Source organism: Accipiter gentilis, chromosome 8 (assembly GCF_929443795.1).
Source record: "Accipiter gentilis chromosome 8, bAccGen1.1, whole genome shotgun sequence".
Taxonomy (NCBI): Eukaryota; Metazoa; Chordata; class Aves; order Accipitriformes; family Accipitridae; genus Astur; species Astur gentilis.
The window spans coordinates 7547208-7561431 of record NC_064887.1 but is presented as its reverse complement, the minus strand read 5'-3'; the positions used below and the strand labels follow the sequence as shown (position 1 = coordinate 7561431).

Here is a 14224-nt window from a genome sequence, read left to right as displayed (position 1 = left end):
CCTGTTATACTAAATAGCATTTTTACCAAGCTCAAATATTTTCTTGATCCAAGTCTTTAGTAATAAAGAGCACTTTGAACTCAGCTTAGAAAGCACATTCACTTCTTTCTAGTATTTGAAGTCCTTTTGCCTATTGCATAAATTACAAGCCTAACAAACTCTCCTTAGTCCCACACATAAATTATCTTGAAATTCAGTCTCTTACCTTCTTCGCCAAGCCCTAATTTGTGAAATCACCTGGACACTGCCACAGTCATGAAGCCATGAGCCTGCCACAATTCTGCTGAATTCTCAGATTGCTTTCTTGTAGCCTGATTTTTTTTTATTATTTTTTTTTCCCCAAGCACTCTCCCTGAGTATGTTGCCATACTACATAAAGTTCTGGCTCAGTTTTAGCTTGGTTCCTTTGTTCAGCCAAGAGACAGGATTTTCTTCATTATTAAGGTGCTTAGCTTTTTGCAAACTATAGGGGGAGATATTTGTTCATCAGTTTTTTTCAGTGTAAAGCACTCTTTCCTGGGGTAGGGAGACAACAAACCAAACAAAAAAAACCCCTTTTCTTTCTGGCTGTCCAATGAAAGGGCCACTTCATTACCAAAGAGAGAATGAGGAAGAGGGAGTGCACTGTTTTCATTTTGGTTTCAAGATGTTTGGCTTAATTCTGCGTTTGGGCACTATTCTTATCCTTTGATGGTTGGTTCAGGCATGAGTCTTCTATCCAGTCTGCTCTTCACTGTATTCTTTTGCTTTGCTACTATTTATATAAAACTGTTATATTATATAATCTTTACAAAATCACTTATTTAAAAAGACTGTCCTATAAAGATTAAGGGATTTGGTGCCAGGTATCATAAATGAGTAAAACAATTCCATCATTTTCCAAGTTTATTCAAACATTGTTCCCTCTACAGGCAGTTTTGTCTATTGTCATATGTGTTACTTGCGAATCAGTGAAGGTGGGTGACTTCTGAAGAAAAAAACCCTTTCTCTAAGCCTTTTGCTGCTTTACAGTTGCCTGTATTGTAGCAGTCTGGAGGGAAGGTGCCAGTGCTGGAGCGAGGCTGTGTGCCTGGCTACAGAGACCACCGTCTCTTAAGGCTCCTGTTTTATAACACTTTTAAAATGATACCAATTTCAGAAGAATAGTTTTGAACACACAAAAGAAATAGTCATGTGAATATGATCTTCAGAGAGCAAATTAAATGGGTTATAACTGTCTTCCTTAGTGAATTTATGTTATGGGGAATTTCATGTCAGTTCAGCTGACTGCCTCATTTTTCAAAGCGTTTCACTATGGGTTTTACATTTTCAGTTAAGCTGTTGCTATTTAAAAAGATGACTTCCATGTCATTTGCAAAGCATGTAGAAGCTGGAGGCAATTCAGCATTTTGACACTCTTAATTAACTGACGGCCTGTCATGAAAGTAGGTTGTAATTAAATGATACAGTAATTTTGGCCATGCTGCTTTTCAAACTATTTTTATATCCCAGCATAATAATTCAGGTGGTGACATCATGTCAGTATATGTGCTTCTCCCTCCTCAGTGCCTACTCAAGAATTGTTGCTCATGGTTCAAAATAGCTTTAAGAAAATAAATTCCAACCAGTTCTTGATGAAAGAGGAAATAGAAATTTAAAAATTTCCTGTCACAGACTGTGGACTGTCATCCTGTTGGGGTCTGTGAGGATGATGTGTAATCTGTGACAACCTACACGTCCTGTAAGAGATATTCACACATTCCGAGATCTGTCGGGTTTCTAGGGCAATCCAGTTAGGTTTGTGAAAAATGACTGGGGAAACAAAGGTAATTTTGATGGCTGCAGAGCCTGTGCCATGTTTGCTCTGGGATATTGCTAATGATTTGAGCAAGGTTGTATTTGGATTTGGTCCAAAATATTTTTGACTAATGAAGATTATGCTGTCTTCAACTAGAGGGTCGGGTGTTGAAATGGGAGTGCTTTTACTGGATAAGCAAACATAGTTTTATGGAGGTATTCCAGGATGGACATGTCCCTAACAGAGCCTGACAGTGTTACTGTTCAGAAATGAGTGGGATTTGCCAGAAGCTGGTAATAACCACTTCATTTTGAGCCAGGTTCTTTTGATGTCCATTTTCTGATGTGCTGCCCTGGGGAAATCTGCTGTCTATTCATCTCTTCAATCCTTTAATAACACCCCTTGTGCCAAGAACATCATAATGCTGAATGCCATGACTGAGACGTTACTATGAATATGCTGAAGATCCTTGCTTGGTGTGTGATGAAACGATCTTTGGGGAATAAGTGAAACAAAAGCGTGTGTAGGATATCCTTTAATTCAATGAAGAATGTGGGTGGAGAAGCAATTGAAATGAACAAGATGCTTTGGATTTTCATTAATGCCTCGAATACTTTAGGGTGTACTTAAACAAATCTGTGTGTGTGTGTGAACAGTTTCACTGCTTGAAGAACTAATGAAAGCAGGAGGAGCCCATGTTTTTTAACTATCTCCTTCTTTACCTGCCCTCCATCACACCTTTCCCCTGAGCTATGGGCACTGTATTCCCTGTGGCAGTTCTGGCAGGAGAAATAACCATACAAAGAGGTCTAGACATATGTGTGGCTGACTGATAAGCCAGTGCTGCTAAAAGTTACTACAGCGGCTGCCTTCCCTCCGCTGCACCCTCAGTGGTGGCAGTCATTTGCAACTTTCTCTTATAGCAGTCACCAGTTGCCTCTTTCAAGTGTGGTTGAACTTGAGCAATGTATTCCCAAATTGTTTAAGGGGAAAGGAAGATGCACCTGCATCTGCAGCACAGATGTGTGAGCCTTTCTTCTTTAAAAGACTTAGCTTAAAAAAAATTGTATGCACAAAGAACGGTGGTTTTGATGCCCACTGCACCCACTGTCATGAAGGAGAAGTAGGGTGGAAAAGATCATTGTGACAACAGCAGGTAACCCAAGAGAGTGTTGCAAAAGTGGTGCCTGCTGGATTCCTTCAAGAATAAAATCCCTTTTGCTGGAGTTTGACTCTTATCGTGCATTGAATGATTTAATTGCAAAAAAATCATGAACCAGAGCTTGAAAGTCATGTATGTCCATGCTTAGCAGCTCTTCATTTATCTCCAGCACAACAAAGAAGGGAAATGCTTAAGATAACAATGAGCCAACTACATCTACCACTTCCTTTCAAGTAAGTTTCAGTTCTTTTGCTTTCTAAAGAAAACCCAGCTCTTCCTTTGAATCCAGAAAGATCTAAAGGATAAATTCATATATACATATTAGATCAAAGCCTTCACATAATATTGAAAGAAAAATTATATTCTAGATAAACCTTTTACTTCTGTTTACTTACAGCCTCAAAAAAAAACACAAACCCCGACCCAAAACCAACCACACTGGAAATATGTAACTGCATGTGCATAGACATGTTGACAACTCTACACTTGGACTGAAGACTTTATCTGAAATGTATTTCCTACTTCAACCAGAAGATACGAGCTTCACGCAAGATAGGTGCTCTCACTGATCCTGCTGTCCCTCGTCCTCTGCTTTCCTATGCCCCAGGACACACTGGGCTCCTTCCCTCTGTGTCCCTGCTTCTCCTACCAAGACCTGCTGCTTTCTCTCTCCTCCCTCCTGCAGATCTGGAGGAATTGGTGATGAAGGAAGGTATTGAGAAAAAAATTATATTGTAGCACTTCCTCTCAGGGCCCCAGTGCTCCACACTAATGTCTGTAAAGTGCACAGAGATGGGATGCATCGCTGTTTGGTGCTGCTCTTACAGAGATGGGATGCATCGCTGTTTGGTGCTGCTCTTACAGCATATGCTATACAAGAAGTCAGAAGTAGTAGTTTCTGACCTTAATCTCTTTACTTTGTCTGTGTTCCCACCTTAGTCTTTGGTTTATATTCAGGTGCCTTTCATATAATCACAGAATGGTAGAGGTGGGAAGGGATCTCTGGAGGTCTCTAACACCCTGCTCAAGCAGGGTCAGCTAGAGCAGGTTGCCCTGGACCATGTCCAGTAGGGTTTTAAGTATCTCCAAGGGTAAAGCCTCCACAACCTTTATGGGCAACCTGTAAAAGTGTTTGGCCACCCTCACAGTAGAGAATTTTTTTGTTATGTTTAAGGTGAATTTCCAGAATGTAAAATGTTTCTGACAAAAGCAAGTTAAAGCTGTCTAGGGCTGTTCCAGAAGGATGTGTTAACTTTTAGGTTTGACCATCCAAGAAGAAACTGATTTTTCAGCTGGTCTGGTGTGTATGTGGATAGTTCTGCTTGTTGTTGCGTAACTGTTATCCCCCAAAAAAGAGGGCAGTAACACCAAGGCTATGACGGCACGTCTCTAACTAGGTGACATGGCCCTCTTAGCTCTGGCCATAGCCTCAGCCTGTCAATAAGGATGTAACTGAGGATTTAAAAGCTGAAAATGACACCATATAAAGATGCAAAGAAACTTGTGATTTAAAGAGAAATTAAGAATGTCATAAATTTTTGCAGAACAAAGATGAATGATGGGGAAATAAACACAATAGTGGATTATGTAAAGTAAAATCGATTGTTCCTATATAAGAAAAAGAAGGTATTATGTTAAATTGTGCAGTAGAGCATTTACATTTGATGAAGAAAAATACTTTTAAAGTACCACAATTAGTGCGTGGAACTCACTGTTACAAGACAGCACAGATTAAATTTTTTCTGTATAAAATACATGTCCATTTATATTAGATAAGTATAACAATGAACTGATTTGTTTAATTTGTATGCCAAATCTGTAAAAAAAATCTGACAGCTTTTTTGGTCATAGAATATAGTTATGTTGGAATAAACAAAACACTCTCGCATCAAAAGATATCACTTCAACATTCTCAATAATGGGTTATTTAATAATACCTATGTTTATATGATTTTTCAGTTTGAAATAATTATATATAGTACAAAATTAAAATCGAGTCAAGTTTGAATTGTAGTGTTTTGATTTCTCTAAAATTGTTTTGTTCTTAGAATTTTCCTTGCATCTGAAGTGTTGACATTAGAGGGAGTGGGTTTTTGTTCACAAAAACAGTCATTCAAAAATCTTCCACAAAACATCCTCTGTGCTACTGTTTGCTGGTGGAATTCCTTCCTGAAGTGTCTGATGCAGTTTGTTCTCAGCCAGCATATTGAGTAAGTCTTGCCTCTACGAGTGAGTACATTGAGCACTGAGTACGTTCGCTGAAGCCCACACAAATGCCTGAGACTATTATTTGTGTAGACTTACTTTATGAGCTTGTAAGCTCTCTTGTAGGCCCGTATCTGGTCTCATTTTGGAGAATCTCAATTTAAAACCCACCTGTTCTTCACCATTATGCTTCCTATTGGCCATGAAGCGTAGGTATGTTGGTGGCATGTATGGAAAAGTGCATATGGCTTTTTAGAGGGCTATCAACAACTCAGAAACTTCCTTCTGGAAGTTGTTAGATATGCTGGTCCCTCCCTCCTCGCCAATATACCATACTTAAGGCAGATTTTTTAGACTGAACTGGCATGAATTATGACTTTTATCCAAACAATGAGAATCTCCGTTCTACCTTCTACCATCCTCTGGCACAGTTCCAACATTATTCCTGCGGTACTATCATCTTTGAAAGATGGAAGTTTTTATATGATAGAGGAAATTAAATAGTATTGCAGCCAAGTGATATCCCAGTGTACACGGGACAGAATGTAAAATCAGGAGTTCTACAATTCTAGTCCAAACTCTTAAATGCTGTTTTTGAACAATAGGGAGCAGGTTGCTTAATCCTCACAGGGGGACTAACAGGTTTCAACTATTTGTAAAGTACTTTTAGATCTTCAAATGGAGTGTTCTAGGAAGATGAAGTTCTGTAGATGGAGCTAACTCAAAGGTCTTTTGTTTCAGTGAACCAGAAAGCACATATTTAGGTGATGATTTCATATCTTCCAAATGATAGTTTTTCATGTAATCATCATCATAACACTTTTCATAGAAGACTCTCAAAGTGGTTTCACAGACCTTCATTAGGTCTCATGCAATACTTACGCTGTAAATAGAACTAGTCCTACTGTACACACAAGGAGAGAGGATCAGACAGATTGAATGTCACTCAGCAAGTCAGATAAAGAGTTGAACGAGAACCTGTTTCTCCCGATTCCAAATCCTGGCGGGCTTTTTGTTACTGAGCACAGACATGTTCATCTGGAACACCCTCACAAATACTCGAACGCCATGGGTATTCACTAAAGGCATTTCCTGCTTCTGGCCAGACCAGGAATGTAATCAGAAAGGTACTTAAGCATTTCCAGGGCCTCCAAATACAGATGAATAGCAAAATAAACAATATGAATGAAATGATCCAAATGTTTATTGTTTTATTGTTAACAGGGACTACTAAATCCTGTAATTTGACTTCTTGCTTAGCAGAGGCTTTCAAATTATGCAAGTATCACATCTCAGTCTCAAATACCGAGTCCAAATAACAACCCTTGCAAATTTGTCCTGTGAGTACTGGAAGAACAGCCCTTGTTTGCACATGGATTCCTGTCTTCACCCTCTGATCTCTTCCTTGCCATAACCCTAGCCCTGCCACGTCCATGATGAACCTCCTACCACAATGACCTCAGCTTCCTCCACGTTCCCTGAAATGCTCCAAGGCTGAAACAGCATATGCTGGGAGTAACGTGGTGGTGCGTGCATACTGCCTGAGCAGCTGGAGCACAGGCTGATTAACAAACGGGCTGCTGCCACACTGAATACGTAGCAGCTGAGTCGGACTTGCTTTGGCTCGCCCCCTCTGTGTCTGGCCGTGGACTGCCACAAAACTTGTAAGAACTTAATTTCCTTTGAGACTTACCACTTTTCCAGCTGTGGTAGAAATTGGCCAAGAGATCCTAAAGATACAGCAAGGAGGGAGGGGAAGAGAAAGACAAACAATTTAATTGAATAAGTGTTGTTTCCTTATGAAGCTTGGGCTAATAAGCTAAAATGGGTGCCAGGGGGAGAGAAAAAGAAAAACTCAAGATGTAATTAAAGTCCAAAGCCCTTGCTGAAGCTCAGAGAGAAGTTTAGCACAGATACAGACACAGATCTTTTAGAGCCTCTAGGCCAGTGTCTGGAATATGGAGAGAAAAGTGATGGATGCTTCAAGATTCAGCCAGCATAGACAGTAAAGAAGTTATGCTCCCTTTTAAATGCGTAACCTATGTGAGTTTACTGGTGGAAAGGATTAAAATGCCATCTTTTTTTTTTACTCCTAAGGATACATGACGTTTAAAATTTAAACTGGACAAAATAAGAATAGATATTCAGCATGGAATGACTCTAAATTGACCCATGCAACGAGATGGTAACCTCACAGGTCTTTTTCTTTTCTAGAGATTAAGTCATATCTGGTGGAAAATGCATCACAGGTGAATTAAGTGCTCATGTATTAGTGGCTTCATTGTATGACTCACTAATACTGAGTTAACCTTAATATAGGATTCTGAGGATGTTTAGCCAAGCATTTTTATTGATTCAGATTGTTCTGGTGCAAGCAGTACTTGAGTATAATGGATGAACCCTGCAAAAAATGTAGAAAAATCAAAGATTCAAGGCTGATGAGGTAATCAAGATGTATTAAGACAGACGCCACAGGAGCCGGACTAGTCACTCAGCCGCTAGAGGGCAAAATCACGACATTGTAACCTTCACTGCAGGTCTTTGGAAGAGTGTAACCAGCGAGTTGGTTTTTTACAACAGAAACTGGTTAAATGATCACTACGCACTCCACTAGCAGTGGTGGTAGTAATGAACATTTACAGTATTGTTTCTGCCAGATTATGATATGCAAGCAGTTACTAGCAACTGTATGGAAAAAAGCCACCATTTTATTCCATGTAACCGTGATTAAAAGCATCAGTTACCCAAGAGGTTTGGACGCTAAGGTTCACAGCACAAGCCTTTTCTACTCGAGATCTTCCATATCAGTAGAAGGCTGAGTATTTGTATCAGGAACTATGTTGGGAAAGTAATGAACATTTTGCTGCAAAGTTTCCTAATTGTTTGATGATACCAGATCAGTCCAGGAGACTCCCGAACGTTTCGATCAGTGCCAGTTTCTGGAGAGGTCCAGAGCGTCATGTACAATCCCCTACCCAAGTCACTCTTTGGCCTTCTATAATATTAAGTTTTTCTGTTCTTGTCTCCCCTGGTTCTTGCCCTCTCCTGCGCCTATGCCTATTTATTATCAAGTATCTATTCTCTGCTCCCACTAAAACTCTCACTCCACTGTTCAGAGATCAGGGGTGGGTCAGCTTTGGTATGGACCTGAGACACTGCTTGGCATGAGAAAGAGCAATATCCTGCCTGTGACAGTGGCCAGAAGCAGATGCCAGAGGAAGAGTTTAGTAGCAGGATAATCACAGAGTCACACTTGTCAGGAATACCCTCCCAGCTTCCAGCAATGCGTGCCTCAGACTTCTCGAGTGAGAAAAGTTATCTTTGTATGCAATATGCTTCAAAGGAGTTGCCTTCTGTGAACAAGTCCACCCATCCTTTCAACCAGTGTAAACATCACCATTTACACGGCTGCTCCCATCATGTGCTCAAGAACACATGATCTGTGTCAGATGATGCTGAGAGTGATGACAGGTTGTTACTTCTCAGTGCCCAAGGAAATCGGCTTCTGCATAGACAAGTAACCAGAATCCACAGCTATGGTCACATAGTTGTGTCTTGTGGGTAACAGAATTACAGGACTGAACTCCTGCTTATGTTAAAATATAGTTTTTAAAAGCACCTGATTTTGATTTTGACTTTCCAGCTCTGGGAAATCTAACTTGTTCCTTGTCAGTGTCTCAGTGATTAATTACCCTTCGCTGGTAGAAGACCTCACCGGGAAGCTGAATACATCTGCCTTTCGCATACAGTCACTGAATTTTGGAAGTACTTAAAACCTGTGATTGAGTCACCCCTTCACCTTCTTTTTTGACACTGAAATAGAGTGAACATTTTCACTTTCAATCTAAATAATTCTTATTGGTCTTCTCTGAACCATCTCTTTTTCAGCTTCTATTAAGGAATTAAGGAATTTGGATATCAGACTTGAGGAGCAGTTGGACTAGTACCAGAAAAACAAATAAAGACATCTTTCTATATTCTCCTATTTATAAAACCAAGGCTTCCATTACCCTGTTGGCCACAGCACCACACCACCTGCTCATTTTCTTCTGACTGTATGTGATGACTCTCGAGGTTTTTGAGCTTTAACTTGTTAGAGCACCAATACTCTCATCCTATAATCACTGTCTTTATTCTTTGGTGCATGTTTTTACATTTGGCTGTACAGAAATGCATATTACTTGGTATCGAGCTGTCTCAGATACTTTACATCGCGACTTGTTATTTATGACTCCCTGTTGCTTACATCACTTGCAAACTTTGTAAGTGATGATTTTATGCTTTCCTTAGAGCCATTAATATCAATGCAATATAGTGTAGAACTAATTGCTGTAGGACCCAGAAACACATTCTTTGATGATGACTTCTTATTTCCCTACTTTGTAACTGTCAGTTAGCTAGAGTTGGAACAGTTTAATATGTGCTGTGATGAGTCTGTATCATCCTGGCTTCTTAATTAAAATGCTGCAAGTTACCAAAACAAGTATTTTGCAGACCTACTTACCTTGATCAACTAAACTTGTAATGCCATTAAAGAAATCAAATTATTTTGGCAAGATTTATTTTCCACATTAATTTGCATTTGCTGTGTTACCATCCTTTAATTCTTTTTTAATCAAGTAATGTAGATAACGTCCCATTATATTACCCAGAATTCTTGTCAGGCTGGCAGGTCATAATTACCCTGGTCACCTTGTTTACCCTTTTAAAATATTGGTACAATATTTCATCCAGTCCTCTGGAACTTTCACAGTGTTCCAAGATTTATTGAAAATCAACATTAATGGTCTAAAGATACTCTGTGCCAGTGCTTTTAAAACTTTTGGATGCAAGTTACCTAGACCTGCTGATGCCCAACTTTATTAGCTTCTGTTTAACATCCTCCTCAGTGTCTGTTGTAATGGAATGTATTTCATCATCATCATCATCATATGATATTTGTGTATCATTTGGCTCTTCCCCAAATGCAGACCAGAAATAGTTATTGAGCTCTTCTGCCTTTCCTACATTATTGTTAACTGCTCTACCATTTCCATCTAGCAAGAGACAGAAGCCATTACTAAGCTTCCCTTTTCCCCAAGGTTCTGCAAGTTTCACCAAGTAGTAAAAAATCCTCTAATTTGTCCTTCACTCTGTTGTTCATCGATTAATCTTGCATCACTTTGAATCCTGTATCAATTGCCTGTAACTCCTAGCTCCCAGTGTACATATGTTGTTACAGACACACATCCACACGTCTTTGTATTGACCCTGTAACTCTCTGCTACCCCCTTCAACTAGGGCATCTCATAGCTTCCCCTCACCTTTCTAACTGTGGTCTTCTCACCCGCTTCCCGGTTCCCTGCCTTGTGCAAATTGGAGTCTCCTCTTCTGTATGCTCTTCTTCATGCCTCTTCCTTGGTAGCTTCTCATAAAGAGCTGGGCGAAGATGGTGAAAGGCGGGAAAAGAGGTGGTAAACTCAATACCAAATGTCCATGCTATCATGTGGAGTACTAACATGACTCACTGACATGAGGCTGATGTACATGGAAGAGCTGAAGATACTTTTCGGAGAATTTGTAAGTCTGACACTTGCACTGAATGTGCCAAGCAGAAGGTCATGGTCCATGCCTTGCTGCGGCTTGGGACCAACATTATTGATTTGGTTTGTATATAGTGTTTCTCACTATCCATTCCCAAATGTTTCCTGTTTGGGCACTAGCGGAGGGAGCACATTGAGAACACAGGATGGGCAATCTCCCTGCTTTAAGCTCAGGTGCCTGGCACCACAACTGCCCGGAGCAACAACCTGAGTTTTGCTGAGTTCCTGCTCCTCTAGATATACCTTCATTGGGAACAACTCATGTGGCATCCAAAATACATATAGACACCGAGAAGGGATGGGGTGTGAGACCATGTCCCGTCACCTTAACTCACAGAGATATTTCCCATCGCTCCTAACTCCTTTTTTGCAGGCTTTCATGAGGTGGCCTTCTTGCAAAACAGCCAATTATGATGTAAAAACTCTTCAGCATTTGGTGAGAAAACATTGCAATGAATGGCTGTATGCAGAAGGATTAAAGTTGAACAAAGTTATGGTAGTGATATGCCTCTGTGAGACGTAGGTAGGTGGCAAGCCTATGTGCTTGCATGCATTTGGCCAGAGGCTACAAAGTGTTACATTGCTCACCCTTTAATTTATTTCCTCTTTGTTTGTCAGGCATATTGTGTGTTTAGCAGTCTGAGGTGTTTAATGAGAATTGTTTGGAGGATAGTAATTGTGTATTGGACTGATCTGGACTCCTCATCTGTGCTTTACGAGCATGACACCACTAATTGCTAGGAGATAGCAAGTTGGGGTTAACCGGGAACGCTTTATGGGAGAAAATAAATCCCATCTCCATTAACATGCTGCTACCAGCTATGATTTATTAGCATTTTTTTATCCCCTCAGCGCTTTGCCCATGGATTGATGATTCAGTTGATTGGGAGTATCTTGTATTTTTTGCTTGAAAAGCACACAGTTCTACCAGAATCAATGAATAAACATTAAGTGCTTCCCTTTCATTTCAAGTGGGATGGGCTGATGCTCTTGGAGCAAGAAGGCCTAGATTTTATCACCGGGGCTCATTACACCCTATTCACCGCCGTACGGAGGAAGTTAATGGAGAAGCGTAACCTGCTGGAAAGCGATAGCCTGCAAGTGCGAGGACCTGAGAAGCGGGAATGGCGGTGCCACTGCATTAGCAGCCACCACACTCGCCTTTCCCTCCCTCCTAGGGGTGACATGGCGCTTCGCCGCGGCTGGGAGGAGGCCAGAGCGCCGTCCGAAGGTGAGGGGACGGGGGACGGCGGCTCTCCCCCCTTCCCCTTCCTGAGGGAGGGAGCTGAGGCGAGCGCTGCCTGAGGCGGGGAGCGTTCGCGCGGGAAGGCTTGAGGGCGCAGGCGGGGCGGGAGGCGTTGGTGAGGGGCGCTGCCCTCCGCTGACCTGAGGGCGGCTGTGCGCGCTGTAGCCCGCTACGGCAGCCCGGGGCTGGCCGCCCCCCTCGGAGCCGCAAGTCACCCGCGGGAAAGCGACATTTCCTCGAGGTCCCGAGTGCCCGCATGCCGGACTCCCCGGCATGGGCGCCGCCGCGGCCGCCTCGTCTTAGAGAGAGAATCGGTGGTACTCCGGGCGCGTAGTTATGGTTTGGCGTAACCTGTTCAGTTTGCCATCGCAGTTCTGAGACTGTTTCTGTGAGGAACGAGCGTGGTTGTGTTTTTTTTTTTTTTTTTCCCTAATGCTGCTTTGCTGAAGTTAACGTGTCCTTAAGCGGATGGCTCCGTGTCTGCGCACCCACACACCCCTCCCTCAGGGCGGGCGGGCGCGGGCGGCTGTGGGTGTCCCACAGGAGAGGGCGTTCCTCTCCGATTCTGTAGGAACTCAAGATGAAATGGCGAAATAAAATAGGAATGGCTCCCAGCCGCCAGTCCTTCTGCCTCCAGTGTGTAGGTGCCGTTGCAGCCGGCTGCGGGGCACGTCTCTCGGCCGAGGGCACACCAGTGCGCCGCGCAGTGCCCGGGTAGCGATGGGTGCCTCCCCGCGGCGTGGGCAGCGGCACGGCTGCGCCTCACGCAGCTCCTCCGCCGGGCTGCCTGCGGCTGGTTTGCGGCGCTCCCCCGGTGCCGCCCTCCGCCTGTGTGTGTGGGGGGGGGGGGGGGGGCGGGAGGCCCTGGCTGCCGGGCCGCGGGGGCTCGGTGGTGGCCCGCGGGCTTGTCGGGACCCCGCGGGAGCAGGGAGGGGGAGCGGGCAGGCTCCCTCCGCGGCGCGGCGGTGCGTCCGCCTGCGCCGGGTGACTCCTCCCGCTCTCCGCCCGTGACGCCCGGGCCGGTAGGCGGCCGGGCCGGAGGTGGCGGCGCGGCCTGCCCGGCCCCCCGCGCCGCGGGGCGGGGGTGCGGCAGGCTCCGCACTGCCTCCCCGGCGGTGCCGCAGTGCCGTGCGCTGCCTCTGGGGCCGGCCAGGGGGCGCTGGCTGCCGGTAGCTGCGGCGGCCTTGGCCGCGGAGCCAGCGAGCGAGCCGGGCTGGCAGGCGGCGAGGGCGGGCGCCGGCCTCTCCAGCGCTCGCGGGGTCTGCGGGGCCCGCCCGGCAGCGAGCGGCGGCGGCGGCGGCGGCGGCGGAGCGCGGCGCCGGGGGATCCCCCTCGCCATGCAGACCCGGCGGCGCCTGCTGCCTCCCGAGGTGAGTGAGCGGCGCCCAGCCCTCCGCCCCCAGGCCCGGGAGCCCGGGGTATCCCGCTCCCCAGGCCCCTGCCGCCCGGAGCGAGGCCCCGCGGGCGGGCGGGGAGGGCTCCGACGCCTCAGCAGAGCCGCCGTAATCGCCGACACCGCCCCGGCCCAGGGCCTGGGGGCTCCGGGTGCCCCCCCTCAGCCCGCCGCCCTTGTGCCCCGCACGCCGCCAAGGGGAGAGAGGCGCCTCGCCGCCGAGGGGGAAGGCAGCGATCGCCCCTCAGCCCTCAGCGGCTGGTCCTCCGAGCCCCCTCCCCGCCGTTCCCCTCCGTCCCCGGGTGCCTGGACTGGCTGACCCCCTCGCCCGGCGGGGCCGGGCCACCTTTTCCCCCGCGCCGGCGACCCTGGAGAAGGGGAAAGAGCTCTCGCCGCCCTCCATCGCCTGTCCCCCCCTCCCCCTTCAGGGACCCCCGTGTGCCGCCGGTGCCGGTGCGGGGCAAGGCGAGGCTGTTCCCCCGGCCGTCCGGCGGCCCCGGGCCGCGCCGTGGGCACGGGAGGCAGCGGGCAGGCTCGGCTGCCGGCCCGGAGAGGGGAGGGAGGATCCCTGTTTGCATCTCGTGCCCTTTTTATGGCCTGATCTCCGCTCCTTCCCCGGGCAGGGAATGTTAACTGTGCTCATCGCGATGTGTAACAAGTCACTCCTGCAATGGTGGTAGTGGTGGAGGGGGATGGGGCGAGCGGGCGGGATGCGTTTTATAACATCTCTAATTACGTGAAACTGTGGTCATGTCTCGCTCTAAGAATAACTGGCACTCGTGGCATGTCAGACTTTTTGCAGAGGTGGGTTACTTACTTGCTCATAAATGTTACGGTTAAATAGGTGCGTATGATGGAG

The 14224-nt window shown here is 45.5% G+C and overlaps 1 protein-coding gene and 1 long non-coding RNA gene across 3 annotated transcripts in view; both read left to right on the top strand.

The window, feature by feature from the left end:
• Positions 1 to 356: 356 nt before the first annotated feature.
• On the top strand, positions 357 to 4691 carry LOC126041575 (uncharacterized). Its single transcript, XR_007506898.1, has 2 exons — positions 357 to 3172; positions 3337 to 4691. It is a non-coding gene; the product is annotated as an uncharacterized LOC126041575 (long non-coding RNA).
• An 8326-nt stretch (positions 4692 to 13017) lies between these two features.
• ZFYVE9 (zinc finger FYVE-type containing 9) overlaps positions 13018 to 14224 on the top strand; it is a 64831-nt gene continuing 63624 nt past the window's right edge. For both annotated transcript variants that reach the window (XM_049807527.1, XM_049807526.1), the window contains exon 1: positions 13018 to 13342. The gene's annotated coding sequence lies outside the window, so the exon portion shown is untranslated. The remainder of the gene's footprint in view (positions 13343 to 14224) is intronic.